The 16,951-nt window shown below is 46.1% G+C and overlaps 1 protein-coding gene and 1 long non-coding RNA gene across 4 annotated transcripts in view; one reads left to right on the forward strand and one right to left on the reverse strand.

Moving 5' to 3' along the window:
- Nucleotides 1-16,951, forward strand: part of Cfap251 (cilia and flagella associated protein 251) — a 71,231-nt gene that overhangs the window by 49,463 nt on the left and 4,817 nt on the right. The window lies entirely within an intron of this gene.
- Nucleotides 35-16,951, reverse strand: part of LOC143437767 (uncharacterized) — a 37,170-nt gene continuing 20,253 nt past the window's right edge. The window contains exon 3 of the long non-coding RNA XR_013107057.1: nt 35-1,010. This is a non-coding gene — a long non-coding RNA (uncharacterized LOC143437767). The remainder of the gene's footprint in view (nt 1,011-16,951) is intronic.

Below are 16,951 nucleotides of genomic sequence, written 5' to 3' on the forward strand. Positions count from 1 at the left end.
ACATTTGCTGGTAATAAACTATGAAGAAGCTTATTTTATTTATTTATTTATTTATTTATTTATTTATTTATTTTGGTTTTTCGAGACAGGGTTTCTCTATGTAGTCCTGACTGTCCTGGAACTCACTCTATAGAGCAGGCTGGCCTCAGAAATCCGCCTGCCTCTGCCTCCCAAGTGCTGGGATTAAAGGCGTGCACCACCACTGCCCGGCTAGAAGCTTATTTTAAAAGAACGTTTTTGTTTCCCATACAGTTGTACTCTTTGTTAGAGACAAAATCAAATCCGCACACTAGTGAGATGGGCATGAATATGTCTTCCTATGTAAGAATGAAATCTTAGCTTAGTGTTTGGTGCTGCAGGATGCAGTATACTTTAAATGTTTTTCAGAGGTGGCTGAGGTTTGGTTCTGTAATTGTTAATACCAAGAATACCGCTTCACCTGTGATCCTAGCTCTTGGGATGTGGAGGCAGGAGGTTCAAAGCCATCCTCATCTTGTCCTCGGCTGCATAGCAAGTTTGAGGCTGGCCTGGCCTGTCTCCAAAGCCAAAACAACAAAAATAGAAGTTATTAGAGAGAATCACTTAATGTTTTGGTAAATTCTCTTCTATTGTTTATATGTGATATAGTCTTATCAGCATTTTTTAAAACAAAGAATTGGCATTATAGGGTATAAATACATACACATACAATATTTCAGTGTTAAACTATGTCTACATATATGGATTTAGTGACGGTGTATTTATGTGGATAGCCTTAACATTCTAAGTTTACAATGTTCTGTGAGCTTGGTGATAAAAATTCCTTAGTCCCGTGCCTTTCACGAGCAGCGGGCCTCACTGGCTCCTCGCTCAGTTGGTGGACGCTGGGCTTGTCTGGAGCATTTGGCCGTAGAGACACAGCTGTGGTGGACATCTCTGTTTCCATGGTTCCGAGTCCAAGTAGAACTTGGACGGTGTCAGAGAACATGAGCTTTAAGGCCCTGTTGCCAGCCAGACGTGGTAGCAGTCACCTGTGGTAAAAGAAAGGCCGGACAGCCCACATACATACATGTTCCAGGAGCTGGTGTTATATTGTCCTGTCATTCTGGAGGCTGAACCCAGGAATTCAGGGCTAATTTATCTTGTTTTTTGTTGTTGTTGTTTTGGGCTTTTTTTTTTTTTTAATTCTTTCTTAGAGAGATGTAGTTTTGTTTTGTTTGGGCTTTAGTCTTTTGCTGTAGGGCCTCCTCATGCAACTCTGGTCTAGAACTTGTTGTGTAGACCAAGCTTTCAAATTCATAGAGATCTACCTGCCTCTGCATCCAGAGTGCTGGGATCAGAGTGGGCGGTATGACACTAGGCCCCGCCCCACAGATGTATTTTACCTTCGAAGCAGTATCTTTAGGTGTTGCTTTCCAAACGGGTCGTCCAATCAGAAGTACCTTGAACACTTGTCAGGTGGTTAAGATCGGATTCCTAGGCCCCACCACGGACTGAGGACCACAGCCAGCTGGGACAGGGGCCTGGCAGCCTAGGGTCTCATCTACCCAGAGTCCTTTAGATAGCCAGCCATGTTCCTGCCTCCTACACTGGCTCTGAGCTGCATTTCCCAGGGCCACTCATCACAAAGGACCAGGACCGTGACACACACACACACTGCATGATTATTGGTCAGGAACCCTCTTTGGCTGTAGGTCACAAGTACCTAAGTCACGCCAGGCCTTGGTTCAGAGAACCCAAGTTTGAAGTAGAGGCAGTGTGCAGTTCAGCTGAACCCAGAGGCTCACGTGCAACCACAGGAAGCATCTTTCTAACTGGGCCTCGCTTGCTTTCCTGTTTCCTTGGACTGCGGTCCATACTTACTCCTGGCCTGTGTCGAGGAGGCCATGGACCCTGATACAGGAATGAGCCTCCTTCCCAGGACCAGCTACCCCCTGGTGGTGGTGGGTCCGACCTCATCACTGTCTAGAAGCACACACTGCCCCGGCTGCCAGGCCTAGCCACCCACCCTTCCTGGAATCTGAGACAGGCTCAGTCCACCCTCACAGGGAGGACTTGGGCAGGGTGGAAAGGTTCTGCATGGACCCGGATGTAGCTCAGGGGTAGAGTGCTCTAGCATGTGGGTTCCGTTCCCTAGCTCTGCATGGGACAATGGTGACACCCACTTCCCTGGTTTCTGTGAAGACTTTGTGCGTAAGTAGCCCTGGGGCATGTGAGTGTCTGAAAAGCAATGTAGCCCGGCCTTTTGTAGTCCTGCCTCTGGCTAAACAATCACAGGCCCCAAAATATAAGGCCTCCCACCTTTTTCTGTGCTGGGGACAGAATCTAGGGCTTGACATATCTAAGTAAGCACCCAAACACTAAGCTATAGTGACAGTTTTGGAGTTCTGGTTCTGTGGTGGTTTGACTATGCTTGGCCCAGGGAGTGGCACTATTTGGAGGTGTGGCCTTGTTGGAGTAGGTGTGGCCTTGTTGGAGGAAGTGTGTCACTGTGGGCATGAGCTTTAAGAGCTTTTGTCCTAGCTGCCTGGAAGCCAGTCTTCTCCTAGCAGCCTTCAGACAAAGATGTAGAACTCTCAGCTCCTCCTGTACCACCATGCCTGCCTGGATGCTGCCATGTTCTGGCCTTGATGATAATGGACTGAACTTCTGAGCTGGTAAGCCAACCCTAACTAAATGTTGTTCTTGTAAGAGTTGCCTTGGCCACAGTGTCTGTTCGAAGCAGTAAAACCTTAAGACAGGTTTCTTTGAAAAACACAGAAATATTATAAGAATATGTTTTTGTTTTAACCCCAGGTGTGTGATGTGGGACTGCTCACAGCAGCTGACTACGGTTCGCCTCGTGCTCTATCAGGGGCATACTGTTGCCAGCTGCAGATAGTTTTTGCCATTGCATGATGTTTAGAATTCTGGAGCCTTTTCAGAGGGTGTATAAATGCTAGGGCCCCATAGGTGGGGTGGTTTGTTGTTGGTCATTCAGGATTGTTGGTTGGTTGTTGGTTAATTGTTGGTCGTGGTTTGTTAAGTAGTTGTTCATAAAGAAGAAACAGCATGAAGAAGAAATTAGATATCTTTACTGCAAAGGTCAAACTTGCCCCAAGGAACCTGAACCCCCTGATCACCAAGAAGTATCTAACAGTAATGCACTTCGCCCCCTTTCCAACCCCTGATGTTATTCTGGGATCTCTTTCCTTTCCCCTCTGTTCTTTTCCTTTCTCTTATCTAGTGTTAGGGTGCTGAAAGGGTGGAAGAAAAAGGAACCCACAAAGTAGCCAAAGTCCAGCTACAGTAAGCAGTCTCTCCAGTCCTCCGAAGTTCAAGGTTATCCTCAGCTACGTAGCAAGTTCTAGGCTAGCCTGGGCTACATAAGACTCTGCCTCAAAAAAAAAAAAAACAAAAAAAAACAAAAACCAAAACCAAAACCAAACAAACCAAAACAAGCCAACAACAACAACAAAAAACCCAAACCAAATGACAGAAAAAAACAAAACCCTACTTGGGCTAGAATAGTAGTTCCCAACCCCTTGGCAAACCTCTGTCTCCAGAATTATTTACATTACAATTCATAGCAGTAGAAAAAAAAAATCACAGTTATGAAGTAGCAACAAGAATAATTTTAAAGTTGGGGGTGTCATCATAGCAAGAGGAACTGCCTAAAAGGGTCGAAGCATTAGGAAGGTTGAGAACCCCTGGGCTGTAGGCACCCCCCCCACACATACACATACGCGCGCACACACATACGCGCGCGCACACACACACACACACACACACACACACACACACACAATACTGTGCAAGCAAATGCATTTACCCTTTAGGGACATTATCTGAAGCTCCTGTGATCCAGATGTGCCCCACACCAGTGTACAGTCTTTGTTTGCTTGTGCACTTGTTTGTGTCTGAAGCACGAGATGTTTCTGATCTATTTTTCTCATGTCAGATTTATAGTGATTTAAAAAAAAAAACTTTTTTCCCCCTCAGGGCTTTTAAATTTCTAACCCTGATTCTGCTGAGGTTCACGGAACACTTCCCAGGAAAACATAATTGTGTCGCCACCCCCTTCCCTCCCTGCTGTGCCGCCACCCCCCTCCCCCCTGCTTCCCTAAGAAGTCCTGTGGAGAAGTTGGCCTCGCCAGCTTGGGCACACACAAGACTATAGCCACCTCTGGGTTCAAAGCTAAGGCAGTAATCGAAGTCTAGTTTCACAAGACTACAGGCCTCCTGCAAAGAATTCCTCACCCCCCTTTCTTCCAAAGAAAGGTGTGTGAGCCCTCATGAGTCTGGAGTGGCTAATTGAAGAGGGGGTCTCCCAAGTGTTCCTGTTGTTTGTTCTGGATCCCAGGCTGCAATCCCCCTGCCCCACTCTGTGGAGTAGTACAGATGATAGACATATGCCACATCCTATTTTAGATAGAACTGTGGGCACTGTGTGTAACATCAGAGAGGGAGCCAGCATTGAGAGTCCAGTTTCTATCACCAATGTCAAGAAAGTTGCCGGTGCTGTCCTTCTGATGGGGGGTGGGGGGTGGGGTAGGGATAGCCCATGTGCTATGCTCGCTCCCTGCTCCCTGCTCCTTCTCTCCGATCTGATTACACAGCACTGTGTAACCCACATTCTGTTGTGAGTTAGCGTCCGTGCAGCCTCTCAGCTCTATAAATTTAAGGCTAATCCTGGTAGGAACATATGTGCCCCCAGCAAGCGCCCCAATAGCAGGCGCTCAGCAAATGCTAATTGAACGAGTGAGTAAACGAGCAAATGGTGCCCAGCGGCCTCATCCAGCCACAAGGACGAGGAGAAAAGTGGAGCCCTGGCATCACTGTTTGCTCTCAGAGTCATTACCAAGTCCCCTAACGCACTGGGCAAATTCAGGAGCGGTGGCATTGCAAAGGAGTGTTTAGACATTTAGACAGGATAGCTTGACTTTTCAGTTATTTATATCCGTGTGTGTGTGTGTGTGTGTGTGTGTGTGTATGTGTGTGTGTGTGGCGGAACATGCTATATGTGTGGAGGTCAAAGGGCAGCTTACAGACGTTTCTTCTCTCTCACCAGGTGGGTTCCAGGAATTGAACCCAGGTTGTCAGTCTTGGTGGCAAACAACTTCAGCCACTAAGCATCTTGATCCTGGAGGGCTGGAGAGATGGCTCTTCCAGAGGTCCTGAGTTCAATTCCTAGCAATCACATGGTGGCTCACAACCATCTGTAATGGGATCTGATACCCTCTTCTGGTGTGTCTGAAGACAGTTATAGTGGACGCGTGCGTATACATAAAATAAATAAATCTTAAAAAAAAAAAAAGAATGAAAAGAAAAAGAATATCTTGGAGGCTGGAAAGATGGCTAGGCGTGAAGATTACTGACTACACTTCCAGAAGACCAAGGTTCAATCCCTGGCACCCACATGATGGCTCACAAACCATCAGGTAATTCTAGTTCCAGGGAATCTGCTTCCCTCTTCTGCTTCTGCAGGCACCAGGCATGCATGTGGTGCACAGACATAAGTGTTGGCAAAATGCTTGTACACACACACACAAACAACGCTTTTAAAAATTAAAAAAAAAAAAAAAAAAAAAAAAAAAGGATATATCTTCCAGGAAAAAAAAAAAAAAAACTCACACACTTAAGATGATGTCCGCAGGGAAAGCACAGTTATTTCGGGACTGTTTACTGCAGCGAGAGCCGGGGAAAAACAAAACTGGGCTGGAGAGATGGCTCAGCGGTTAAGAACACCGGTTGCGTTTCTAGAGGACCCAGGTTCGATTCCTAGCACCCATATGTCTCACAACTGTCTATAACTTCAGTCCCAGCGGACTCTGACCCCTTCTTCTGACCTCCAAGGCCATTAGACACACAGGTGGCACACAACCAGCCTTGCATCTGAAGCACCTATACACATAAGTCAATTCTTAAAAAAAATTGAAACAATTCTAATGCCCAAGAGTGGGAGATTGGATAAATAAAGTAAGACAGGCTTGCAGTCGGGAGCTATTGAAGGTGAGACTGATTGGGTAGCCTGAGCTCGGTGGCTCTCAAGAAAGCTCTGGGTTCTCGATGCTCAGTACTGCATAAAATCAGGTGCTGTAACCACAGCACTCAGGAGGCAGAGCCAGGAGGATAAAGAAGGAGTTTGGTGTTAACCTCCGCTACACAGACATCTTGAGACTCTGTCTTTGGGGAGAGTGAGTCCAAGGGTAGGGGGCTCTAGTTAGTTGGATAATTACTTGTATGGCCAGACCTGGTGGTACAGGCCAGTTATTCCAGCTACTCAGGAGGCTGGAGATTGGCCCATCTGGGCAACTTACCAAGACCCTGTCTCAAAATGAACTTACTAGCATCTCAGCAATAGTGCATTTACCTAGCATGTATGAAGGCCCTGGGTTCAATTCACACACACACACACACACTCACTCCGCCCCCATCCCACTAAATAATCATAGTTATCGTTATTACTTGAGTGTTTGTGTGTCTGACCTGAAGGAACAGGTTCCAAGCCTGTAATGACACGCATTTCTGGGAGCTGCAAGTCGGGAGAATGCGCTCTTCCGACTTCCTAGGTACAGTCTGAGGTCAGCTAGGGCCTCTGGGATCAAGTGAAACCTCAAGGTGGTCTCATTCAGCAGCGTCAGGGCCCTCCCGATATCACCCCAGGCCTGATGCTCATCTCGTCCTCAGTTGGCACACAAACACTGAAACCTTTTCCCTCAAGAACTTTCTTGAAACAGCCAGAAAGGGTCACGCATAACCTCATTTCACAGCGATGTACCTTGAGTGTCACCACCGTGAAGCTCCCTGGCTGGTCTCCATCCTACTGGGCTCTCTCCTTCCACCACCCCTGTGCTTCCCACCCCGCTTCCCACCGCCTGCCTTGGGGGCCCTGGGAACAACCACATTCTCCTTGGTTCTCCTCAGCATGGACCATTAGCTCACCAAGGGTCTAGAAATGAAAGCCTGCATGCTTAACACCTTCCCTGTCCCCTCAGCAGGCAGTGTGGCTGTGAAGAGAGGAGGGGGCTGGTACGCTTTGTCATCATTCTATTCAGTTTTCTTAAACTAACAGCATGTAGTCTGTATCGCCTTTGTATTCAGAACCAAAAAGACCAGAAGATAAACACAAGATCCTCTCAAAGCCCTGTGTGCTAATCTGTTAGACTGGTGGTCCCAGCTGGGGGAGAGATCGAAGTCAATCAGTGCAAGCTCACACATATGGAGGGGAGAAACTTGAGAAGGAGATCCTGGCACAACTTCTTTTCTGAGAAAGCTCCTAAGGCCTTTAGTACCTTGGATCTTGCTCTGCGTAGTAACATCAGGAGGTTATAGGTTTTCCATCCTAAAGGTTAAGAGAAATGGACCAAGGTCCTAGGGGAGGCTGGAGCAGTACCGCCACCCAGCTAGCTTCCTTCGAGGCAAAAGTATTGATATGGGAGCGTTTAAGTAAATGAATCCCAGAATACCGGTGAACCATCGGATAAAGCAAGCCAGTGATGACGTTGTATCACCAAGTGCAAAGCAGATGGGGGAGGTGGGGCTTCTCTCCAGCACTCAGCGTGCACCCAGCACTTGAAGGATGCCCTGTGGGCTTTGGTCCGCTCATTGGCCTCAGGAAGCATGCAGGCCCTTGCTTTGTTTGCCCTGCCCATTTTACAGGAGGTAAAAGTGAGACTTGGAGCATAGAGAAGGCCTGCCCTGCAGCTGAGCTACTGAGGGCAGAGCCAGCGTTCGGACCACACAGGCTGAGTGAGCCCAGACCCGGTGCTCCGTGTTTGCATGTGTGCCCCTGTGCAAAGAAGGAAGACGATCCCCAAAGTGAAGATGCTGATCCCTGCATGTCCCCGGGGTTCTGCATGGATGGTTTGTTCGTTTCTGTGCTAGGCAAGCGCTTGACCTCAGAGCCACACCCTGCCCAGGGCATGTACTTTTCCTTATGTCCCCATTTTTTTTTTTTTTTTTGAAGCATTCACAACAAACACGCATTGATCTCTACCAGCTTTGTGATTCTAAAGGCCAGACAGGGCTCAGTAATGGCAAGGAAATACGTGTCCTAAAATACCAGCATTCTAGAATTGGGTAATTGTGCTGCTTGCTTTTGCTATGGCTCCGCCTACTTTAAAAAAAAAACCAACAACAACTTTACCATAACGTAACTCACGCCTACAGTGCAGCCCATTTACAGTGCGCAGTGCATTGGCTTTTGGGTTGTCTACAGAGTTGTGCAGCCGTCTGCCCTGTGCAACCCCAGGGGATACTATCATCCCCCAAAGACATCCCATACCTGTTATCAGCCGCCCTCGGCCCCTCCTCCCCCAGCCCTGGCAGCTGCCAATCTGTCTTCCGTCTGCAGCCTTGTCTATTCCTGATTGCATAAAAATAGAGCACCCAGCATGTGATATGTCTGGCTTAAGTTCACTCGGCATGGTGTGTTCAAGATTCATTCAGAATGCAGCATGCACCAGGCCTTCATTCTCATATTTCTAAGCTTTAATTTCTTTGTTTGTTCTTGTTTGTTTGAGACAAGGTCTTTCTACATTAGCCCTGGCCGTCCTGGGACTCATGATATAGATCAGGCTGGCCTAGAATTCAGAGACCCACCTGCCTCTGCCTCCAGTGTCCTGGGACTAAAGGTGTGCATCACCACGCCTGGATGCTACCGTTATTATTTTTTTCTTTTTAGTTTTATTTTTGGCTTATTTTTATGTGTATGAGTATTTTGCCTGCACGTCCTTGGAGATCAGCAGAGGGCATCAGATTCCCTGGAACTGGAGTTATGGGTGGCCGTGAGCCACCGTGTGGGTGTCGGGAACTGCACATGGATCTTCTGCAAGAACAAGAAATGTTCTTCACTGCCCAGACAATCCTCCTGCCTCTTGTTATTATTTTTAAATTACTTACGTGTTTGTGCGTGTGTCTGTGCATGTTGGTGCAGTTGCTTACACGTGTTTGTGTGTGTGTGTGTCTGCGCATGTTGGTGCAGTTGCTTACAGAGGCCAGAAGACAGTATTACCCGTCCTCTGAAAGAGTAGCAACTACTTTTAACTATTGGACCTTCTCTTCAGCCCTGATGATAATGATGGTGTTGATGGTGATGATGATGATAGTGATGCTGCTGATGCTGGTGCTGATGTTGGTGCTGATGCTGATGATAGTGATTATGCTGATGCTGGTGATAATGATGATGATGGTGGAGTTCTTTTCAAAAAAATTTTTTTGATTTATTTGTTTTATTTACGCAAATGAATATTTTGCCTGTAGGTATGTTTGTGAACTATAGGCATGCTTGGTGCCTATGGGGCTCAGAAGAGGAGATTAGACCTACCGAAACTGGAGTTCTAGATGGTTGTGAGCCACCATAGGGGTACTGGAGTCCAGGTCCTCTGCAAGAGAAGTCAGTGCTGCTAACAGCTGAGCCACCTTTTTGATCCCCTTGATATTGCTGAAAAAATATTCTGTTTAGTGAATTTGCTGCATCTTATTTGTCTGTTCACGGGTTGGTGACCATTTGGGTTGTTTCTAGCATGGCACTCTCATGCGAGATGCTATCACGGACATTCCTACGAAGTTCTTGTGTGCATAGTTTTCCATTTCTCTTGCCCATGTGCTAAGGAGCAGAGATGCCTCGTGAGGTGGGAGTTTTGTATCTGTCCGTGGGGTGAATTTCTATCCCCGTTATTTCTTAACTGGAACCAGCATATATCTGGGTGTTTCAGGGTGCCTGGGAACTGGTCAGAATTTCTAAGAGTGATAGGCACCTGACCAACTACTCCCATGGCTTTGGGAAAAGCTACAGGTCTTGGCACTCAGGCAGGACTGTCTCTTTAAATCCTTTACAAGCAGGCGGGTTATATATGCTCCCCCATTAGTCACCTAGAAAGTACCTGTGTCTGTTGCCTGATACATGTCACAGTACCACAGTGTAATCTGTCACCCTCAAGTTACTGAAAAGCCCAATAGTGGGGACGTAGCACTGCCGAGAGGTGGCCATGCCACAGACGCCGTTAACTTTTATTCTGGAAAGTTAAAAGTTCTCTGTTTCATAAGGGAAGAAGGGTTGGGCAGAGTGCCCACCGAGCACATGCAATACCATAAGTTAGATGCCCCCCCCCAACAGTGACAATAACAACGAGTCAAAAGACGTATTCTAAAACCTGTGGTAAGAACAAACCTTGTCCCAGTGGACTGTGAAGAGAACGTTTGTACTTGTTCTATTATATGTCCTAGTGACTAAGCTACAGCCTTTCTTCAGGGGAAGCACCTCATATTTTTTTTTTTTTTTTAAAAAGGAAAAGGTGCAGCCATGGGAACTGGGCTCGGTGCCACCCATCCTCCCAGCACATGCAGGTGGAGGCAGAAGGATCAGAAGTTCAAAGTTATTTCCAGTTACCTATAGCTATAGAGTTTGAGGCTAGCCAGGGTTACTTATGAGGTCCTTTCTATAAAAGAAAAAAATGATTATTAAAGGTTTTGCACTCTCTGTGATGTCTATTCCAGCATCTGCTGAGGCCTTAGGGGGACGTATCCCCAGGATGAGAGGAGACGGCTCTGTAGTTTTAAGAGCAGAGTGAACCATACGGAGGAATCGAGGAATCAAGCAGCAGCAGGGCTGGGAGTCTCCAGACACAGTCTCAGAGAATCTGCCTGGATGTGGAGCACCCTCTCCAGTGCTCCTTCTCTGCCCCCCACCCCCATTAGTGAGAAAACATTGGAGTGCACAACCAGGAGAGGGCTCAGGGCCTGGGTGACGTGGCTTGGAGGACTGACTTCCGTAGGTCAAGGATGCTCTGGGGAGTTTTGTGCGACAGGAAGAGGGTGAAGGAAGTATGGAGAGGTATGAAGAGTCCTCCAGCCCGAGAGGCCATGACACTCTCACAGACGGAAACATGCCTTCTGAAAACAAAACAAAACAAAACAAAACAAAACAAACAAAAAACAAAACAAAAAAAAACCAGGAATGGCCCCAGTTCAAGTGTATCAGGTTCCTCTCCACTTAATAGGGAGCTTATAAAACTTAATTATAAAACATGATTCAAAAGCCCCCAGTGGCTTCCTGTGGCTGACAACAGGGATTACAAACCAAAAGGCCTTTGGGACTCTAAATAAATAGGCGGAAGGAAAGATTGTCCCGCGGGAGGGACACAGGCCACCAAGAACGGGTCACCCTCGAGTTGCAGGGCCTGGGGCCACACCTACCAGACGCAGCATGCTGCATGTCTAGCTCTAGATGTTGAAAATGATTGGTCAGGTGAGAAATCATTGCATAAATATTCTACATCAAACAAACCAGAGCTGTGTCAGTTCTAGAAGCGGAGGCACGAGGGCAAGGGCAGGAAGTGGATCCCCTCCAAATAAGGCTTTTGTGATTTTTTTTTTTTTTTTTTTTTTTTTTTTTTGAGATGGTATCTTGCTAAATATCCTTAGAGCTTCTGGAACACACTCTGAAGATCGGGCTGGCCAGAAACTCACAGAGATCCTCCTGCCTCTGCCTCCTAGGTGGTGGGATTAAAGGTGTGTGCCACCAAGACCAACTGATTTTTTTTTTTACTTTTAATTGTTTATGTGTGTGCCCTGAGAAGCCAAAAGAGGGTGTCAAGTCCTTTGAAGCTGGACTCACAGGCAGTTGTGAGCTGCCCCACATGGGTACTACAAGACCCAGGGTAGCCTGGGTCCCCTACAAGAGCAGCACGTGCTCCTAACTGAGTCACCTCTCCAGTCCCGCTTTTGTGAATTTCAAGAGAAATTTTTCCATTGCCCATCACCGGCTGCTTCTTCAGCTCACTCACGCCTCATTCATGTTTTCTCTGAGCAACTCTGAGGTCAGGCCCTGTCTACACCAGGCAGCCGAGGCAGCAGAGCTGAGAGCCTGCTGCAGCTTCCCAGGGGACCAGATGCAAACCCAAACAACTAGCTCACACGTCCACAGCAGCTGCCACCTGCCCTTGCTTTGCCGAAAGCCACAGGCTAGGAGCTAACTCTTTTCTGCATGAATGTCACCTCTGTGAGCCTGCCTCTCCCCTCCCCGCCCCTCTCCCCCCCAGTCATGAACACTGGTTCTAAGTGTAGCATCTCCGAGAACTTGTAAACTAAGCGCATTCTCCCCTCACAACCCCAGACTCACTGAGTTGGAATCCCTCTTGTTAACAAGCCCTCCCAGCCGGCCTTGTTGGCCTGAGCAATTTGAGAACTCTGGCCTTAAAAGCCAGGCTTCTCGACCTCAGCCTCACATCAAATCACCTGGGGAACTTTTAAATAGTATACCCCAAAGTAATAAAATCAGGATCTCTGGGCACAAGAAGCTGCTCTCAGAATTGTGAAAACTCTCCAAGTAGATGAGATGGCCTCAGCGGACAGTGGACTAGGTTGAGAATACTGTGGCTGCAGACAACCAGAACATTCCATGCTGGCCTCCTGAACCAGAACATTCGGAAGCATCCTGGCCTCCTGAATCTCCTGAATCACCTTCACAGTGGGCATTCAGAAAGCACTGGGAGGGCCACACCCATCCCCACAGTCGTCCTCCTAAACACAAACTTCATTTAGACATGCTGCAGAACCTGTCTCTGCCACTAAAGTCTGCAAATAGGCTTAGAAAGGAGTCTCCAGGAATGCCAAGCTGCTGGCTTATCACTTCCTATCATTATCTCGTGTGGGGGTGGGGGTGGGGGGTGGGTGTGGGTGTTGTTGTTGTGTTGTGTGTGATGTGTACCTGTGGAAGTCAGAGGACAACTCTCAGGAGTCAGCCTCTCACAGAGGATTGAACTGAAGGAGTCAGACGTGTGCCACAAGCCCTTTTACCCACTGAGCCATCTTGCCAGCCCAAGCAGTGATCCTTAGGGAGGAAGAGGTGAATGGCCTCCAGAGTGGTTTGTGCTGAGAACACTCGCTGAGATCTTAGGACTCTCTGGGTATGACTAATGCAGACATGTCAATTCCCTTTGTCATCATAGTGAGGAATTTGAGTTAAATCATACATTATGTCGGTAATGTATATGTATTATAATTTATATACTTATTACTTATAAAGTTGATCATATGTCATTAGCATAGAATTATAATTTATATTGTAATTACATGGATTCTAATTAGAAAGCACATAGAAAAAAAATAATCATGGTATAATCACTGTCGGTGCAGTCCCTACCCTGGGCAGGCACTTTACTTGTGTGCTTCAGAATAACCCAGTGCAGGCTGAGAATGTAGCTCAGACAGCAGAGTACTTACCTAGAATGCAGGAAGGCCTGGGTTCGATCCCCAGCGCCACGTAAACCAGGCACACCAGCATATGTCACTGAGATTGAAAGTTCAACAGCATAGCAAACTTAAGGCCAGTACAGGCTTCATGAGATCTGTCTCAAACAATAATTCATGAAAATCAAAGCCAGAATAAACAAAGCCAAACCCGGCCCAGTGCATATATGTGTTATACTTTGCTCCCCTCTCTCAAGAAAGTTCAAGTGAAGGCATATTAAGTAATGCACCAAAGATCCCATACACAGAAAATGGGAGTGTTAGAATTTGAAGATATATCTGTTATCTGGAATTATCACTTTCCTCTCTACTTAAAGTAAGTAAGTAAGTGGTGTGTGTATGTCTTAACTGTTAAACTTATCAAATGTTTTACATTTTAACGTTTTTTAAAGGGTGTGTGTGGGTGTCTTACATGCATGTGTGTTTGTTTGTATACTTCCTGTGTGTCTGGTGTCCACAGGAAGGAAAAGGGTAAAGGCTGGAGTTACAACTTTGGTTGTTTGGAATCAAACCTGGGTCCTCTGCAAGAGCAGCCAGTGCTCTTAGCCAACGGTTCTCTCTCCAGCCCCAGTGTGACTACAGTTATTCAAACTGGACTGGGGACATGGCTCAGAGGTTAGGAGCTTTCAGTCCAAGTTAAGACCCAGGCTCAGTTCCTAGCACCCACATGGCAGTTCACAACCATTAGTAACTACAGTTCTAGGGGATCTAACACCCCTTTCTGATCCCTTCAGGCACCAAGCACATACATAGTGTACATACATAACATGCTTTGTAGAATTAAAACTATATAGCATGAGATGTTATATGATAACGGTTTTAATATGCATTAAAAATTCATGTATAATATAATGCACCATCGTGCAATTGTGTCAAATGTAAATGTTAACTACAAAGATACTATGAAACAGTGTCCTCACACACACAGTGTATACATAGCTTCAGCTACACTTCCTGTTTCCCAAGAGCTGGGGCTGCCAGCATCCAGCAGTTATCCTTCACACATAGGGGAGAAAACGGTCACACCTCCTTTTCTCCTCCAACCTGACTGCATGTATCTAAGCTGCAAAATTCTGCATGGGAAAGAAAGGAAATGAAGGCTCCCCTCCCCCAAGGCTCTTAACTGCGCAGGGAACAGCTTGAAAGCAACAGGTTTTCAACAATCTACTGGTTAAGTATTTTTAAAGTGAAAGTAAATGACCCCTGGCTCAGAGACACAGGCTCAAGTAACAAAACTGTATCCGCCAGTGAGGTAGGGAGAAGTGGAAAGTTCAGTCAGATACTGTTTCCATCAGCGTGAGGTCCACTGTGTCTGAGGAAAGGATGCAGGAGTAAATAGAGTGGTGCAGATGATTTTCTTCTCTGGTCAATCAGTGGCTTAAAAGGAAACTTAGTAACTTGCTTGAGACCTTTGGATTGCAAGTTAAGTCAGCAAAAATAAAAACTAAGGCAGACATGACTGCCCACGTCTTTAATCTTAGTACTCTGGAGGCAGAGAGGCAGGTGGATCCCTGTGAGTTTCAGGTCAGCCTGGTCTACATAGTGAATTCTGGGCCAGCCAGGGCTACTTGGTGACATCCCTGTCTCAAAAAATAAAATAATAATAAAAAAAATCAAAATTAAAATTAGGAACAACAAAATATCTGGGGCTGGCAAGATGGCTTAGTGGGAAAAGGTGCTTGCTGACAAACCTATAACCAAAATCCAATATCCAGGATCCACATTTAATGCCAGCAAGTTATGCCCATGGCCTCCAAATATGCACAAGGGTGTGTGTGTGTGTGTGTGTGTGTGTGTGTGTGTGTGTGTGTGAGAGAGAGAGAGAGAGAGAGAGAGAGAGAGAGAGAGAGAGAGAGACAATGTAAATGAATGTAATTAAAATATTTTAAATTTTATTCTTTTGATTTTGTCTCTCTCGCTCTGTGTGTGTGTGTGTGCGCGCGCGCGAGTCTGCCATTATGCCAGAGCCACACTGTTGAATGACCGTGGGATGGGAGTAGTGTCTGAACTGAGGTGGGGGTGGGGGTCCTCAAGCTCTAATCGATTTTCCCCTACAGTTTTGTCTGTTCTTTTTTTCCCCTACTATTTTGCAGTATCAATTTCAGAATCGACTTGTTGGTTCCCACAATAACAGAAAGGCCAGCTGGGGTTAGAGACCTCATTCGGTCGTTTCCTGGTGGCGCTGAGGGTGGAACTCAGGGCCTGGGACATGCCAGGCAGGGGACTACTCCATCAGTTTGGAGAACCATCACCTTAACACCATTAAGTCTTCCAAGCTCCAAATTAGGAAATCTTCCTGTTAATTTAGGTTTTTCCTAACTTCCACACTATTTTTTAGTTTTTAGAACCTAAGCCTTTTTGTTAAAAAGTATTCCAAAGAATTTATTGAACTTGATGCTACCAGAAATAAAACTTATTGGGCTGGTGAGATGGCTCCACAGGTAAATGTGGAATCCGCATGGTGTCCACTGTTCTTCTCATGTTTCCTGATGTACCTGTACATACACTACACTATACTACACACACACACACACACACACACACTCATGTACCCATTTTAAAATATGAAATGGAATTATTTTCTTAATAATTTTTTGTGGTGTTTAGTGTATGAAATACAATTGATCTTTATAAACTGAACTTTTATTTTTATTCTACGTGTATGAGTGTTTTATCTTCATGTATGTGATCCATGTGCATGCAGTACCTGCTAAAGTCAGCAGAGGGGGTCAGAACTAAAGTTAATGCATGGTTTTAAGCTTTCACATGAGTGATGGTAACCAAGCCTGGGTCCTCTGCAAGACCAGTTACAGATATTAACTGCTGAGCCATCTCTCCACTCATGAGTTTCTCAGATTGATATCATGCCCTGAAACCTTTTGCCAGTTCTAATAGATTTTAGAGCATTTCTTAGAATTATTATTATTATTAATTATTTGAGACAGAGTGTCACTATGTAGCTCTGGCTGGCCTGAAACTCATTGTGTAGACCAGGCTGGCCTCCAACTTACAGAAGTCCGTCTGCCTTTGCCTCCTGAGTGCTGGGATTAAAGGCATGCACCTCAATAGCTGACTGTATACTAACTTTAAAAATTAATTTAAATAAAAATTTACTAGGATGTGTGAGTTTCTCATTGAAATCTATACTTATTCAGTCAAACTCATTTTAAAATTCTTGGGAAGTGCTTTTTTTTGTTTGTTTATTGAAACAGAATCTCTCTGTCTATCCATGGCTATCGTAGAACTTGTTATGCAGGCACAGGTTGGCATTGAATCTAAGGCATATTGCGGCCTCTGTTTCCTGACCACAAGGAAGCAGGTGTGATCCACTTGCCTGGCTAGACTTTGCCTTTAAAACAAATGAATGCGTATGTGTCAGCATGAGGAAGTGGTTGATAGCTATACTGTGAGACCCTCAGGGTGAAAGGTGACACAGTTAAATAGCATTCATGTCAGTCCACATGGTACAAACAGTGTGACACCATCAGGGCAGAACAAAATGACACCGACTGAGTGGCTTAAAACACAAGAAATTAGAGGCTGCAGAGATGGCTTGGGTTAAGGGCGCTTGCCACTCCTTCCTGCAGAGGACCAGAGTTTGGTTCCTGTGTTCACACATAAGGTGGCTCGTGTCACCACCTGTGACTCGGGCTGCAAGGGATCCAACGCCCTCTACTGGCATACACAGGCACCTGCACTCTCTGTGCGTGTATACATAGAAACAAACATGCATAGAGAT

This window comes from Arvicanthis niloticus, chromosome 24 (assembly GCF_011762505.2).
Source record: "Arvicanthis niloticus isolate mArvNil1 chromosome 24, mArvNil1.pat.X, whole genome shotgun sequence".
In the NCBI taxonomy this organism is placed as follows: Eukaryota; Metazoa; Chordata; class Mammalia; order Rodentia; family Muridae; genus Arvicanthis; species Arvicanthis niloticus.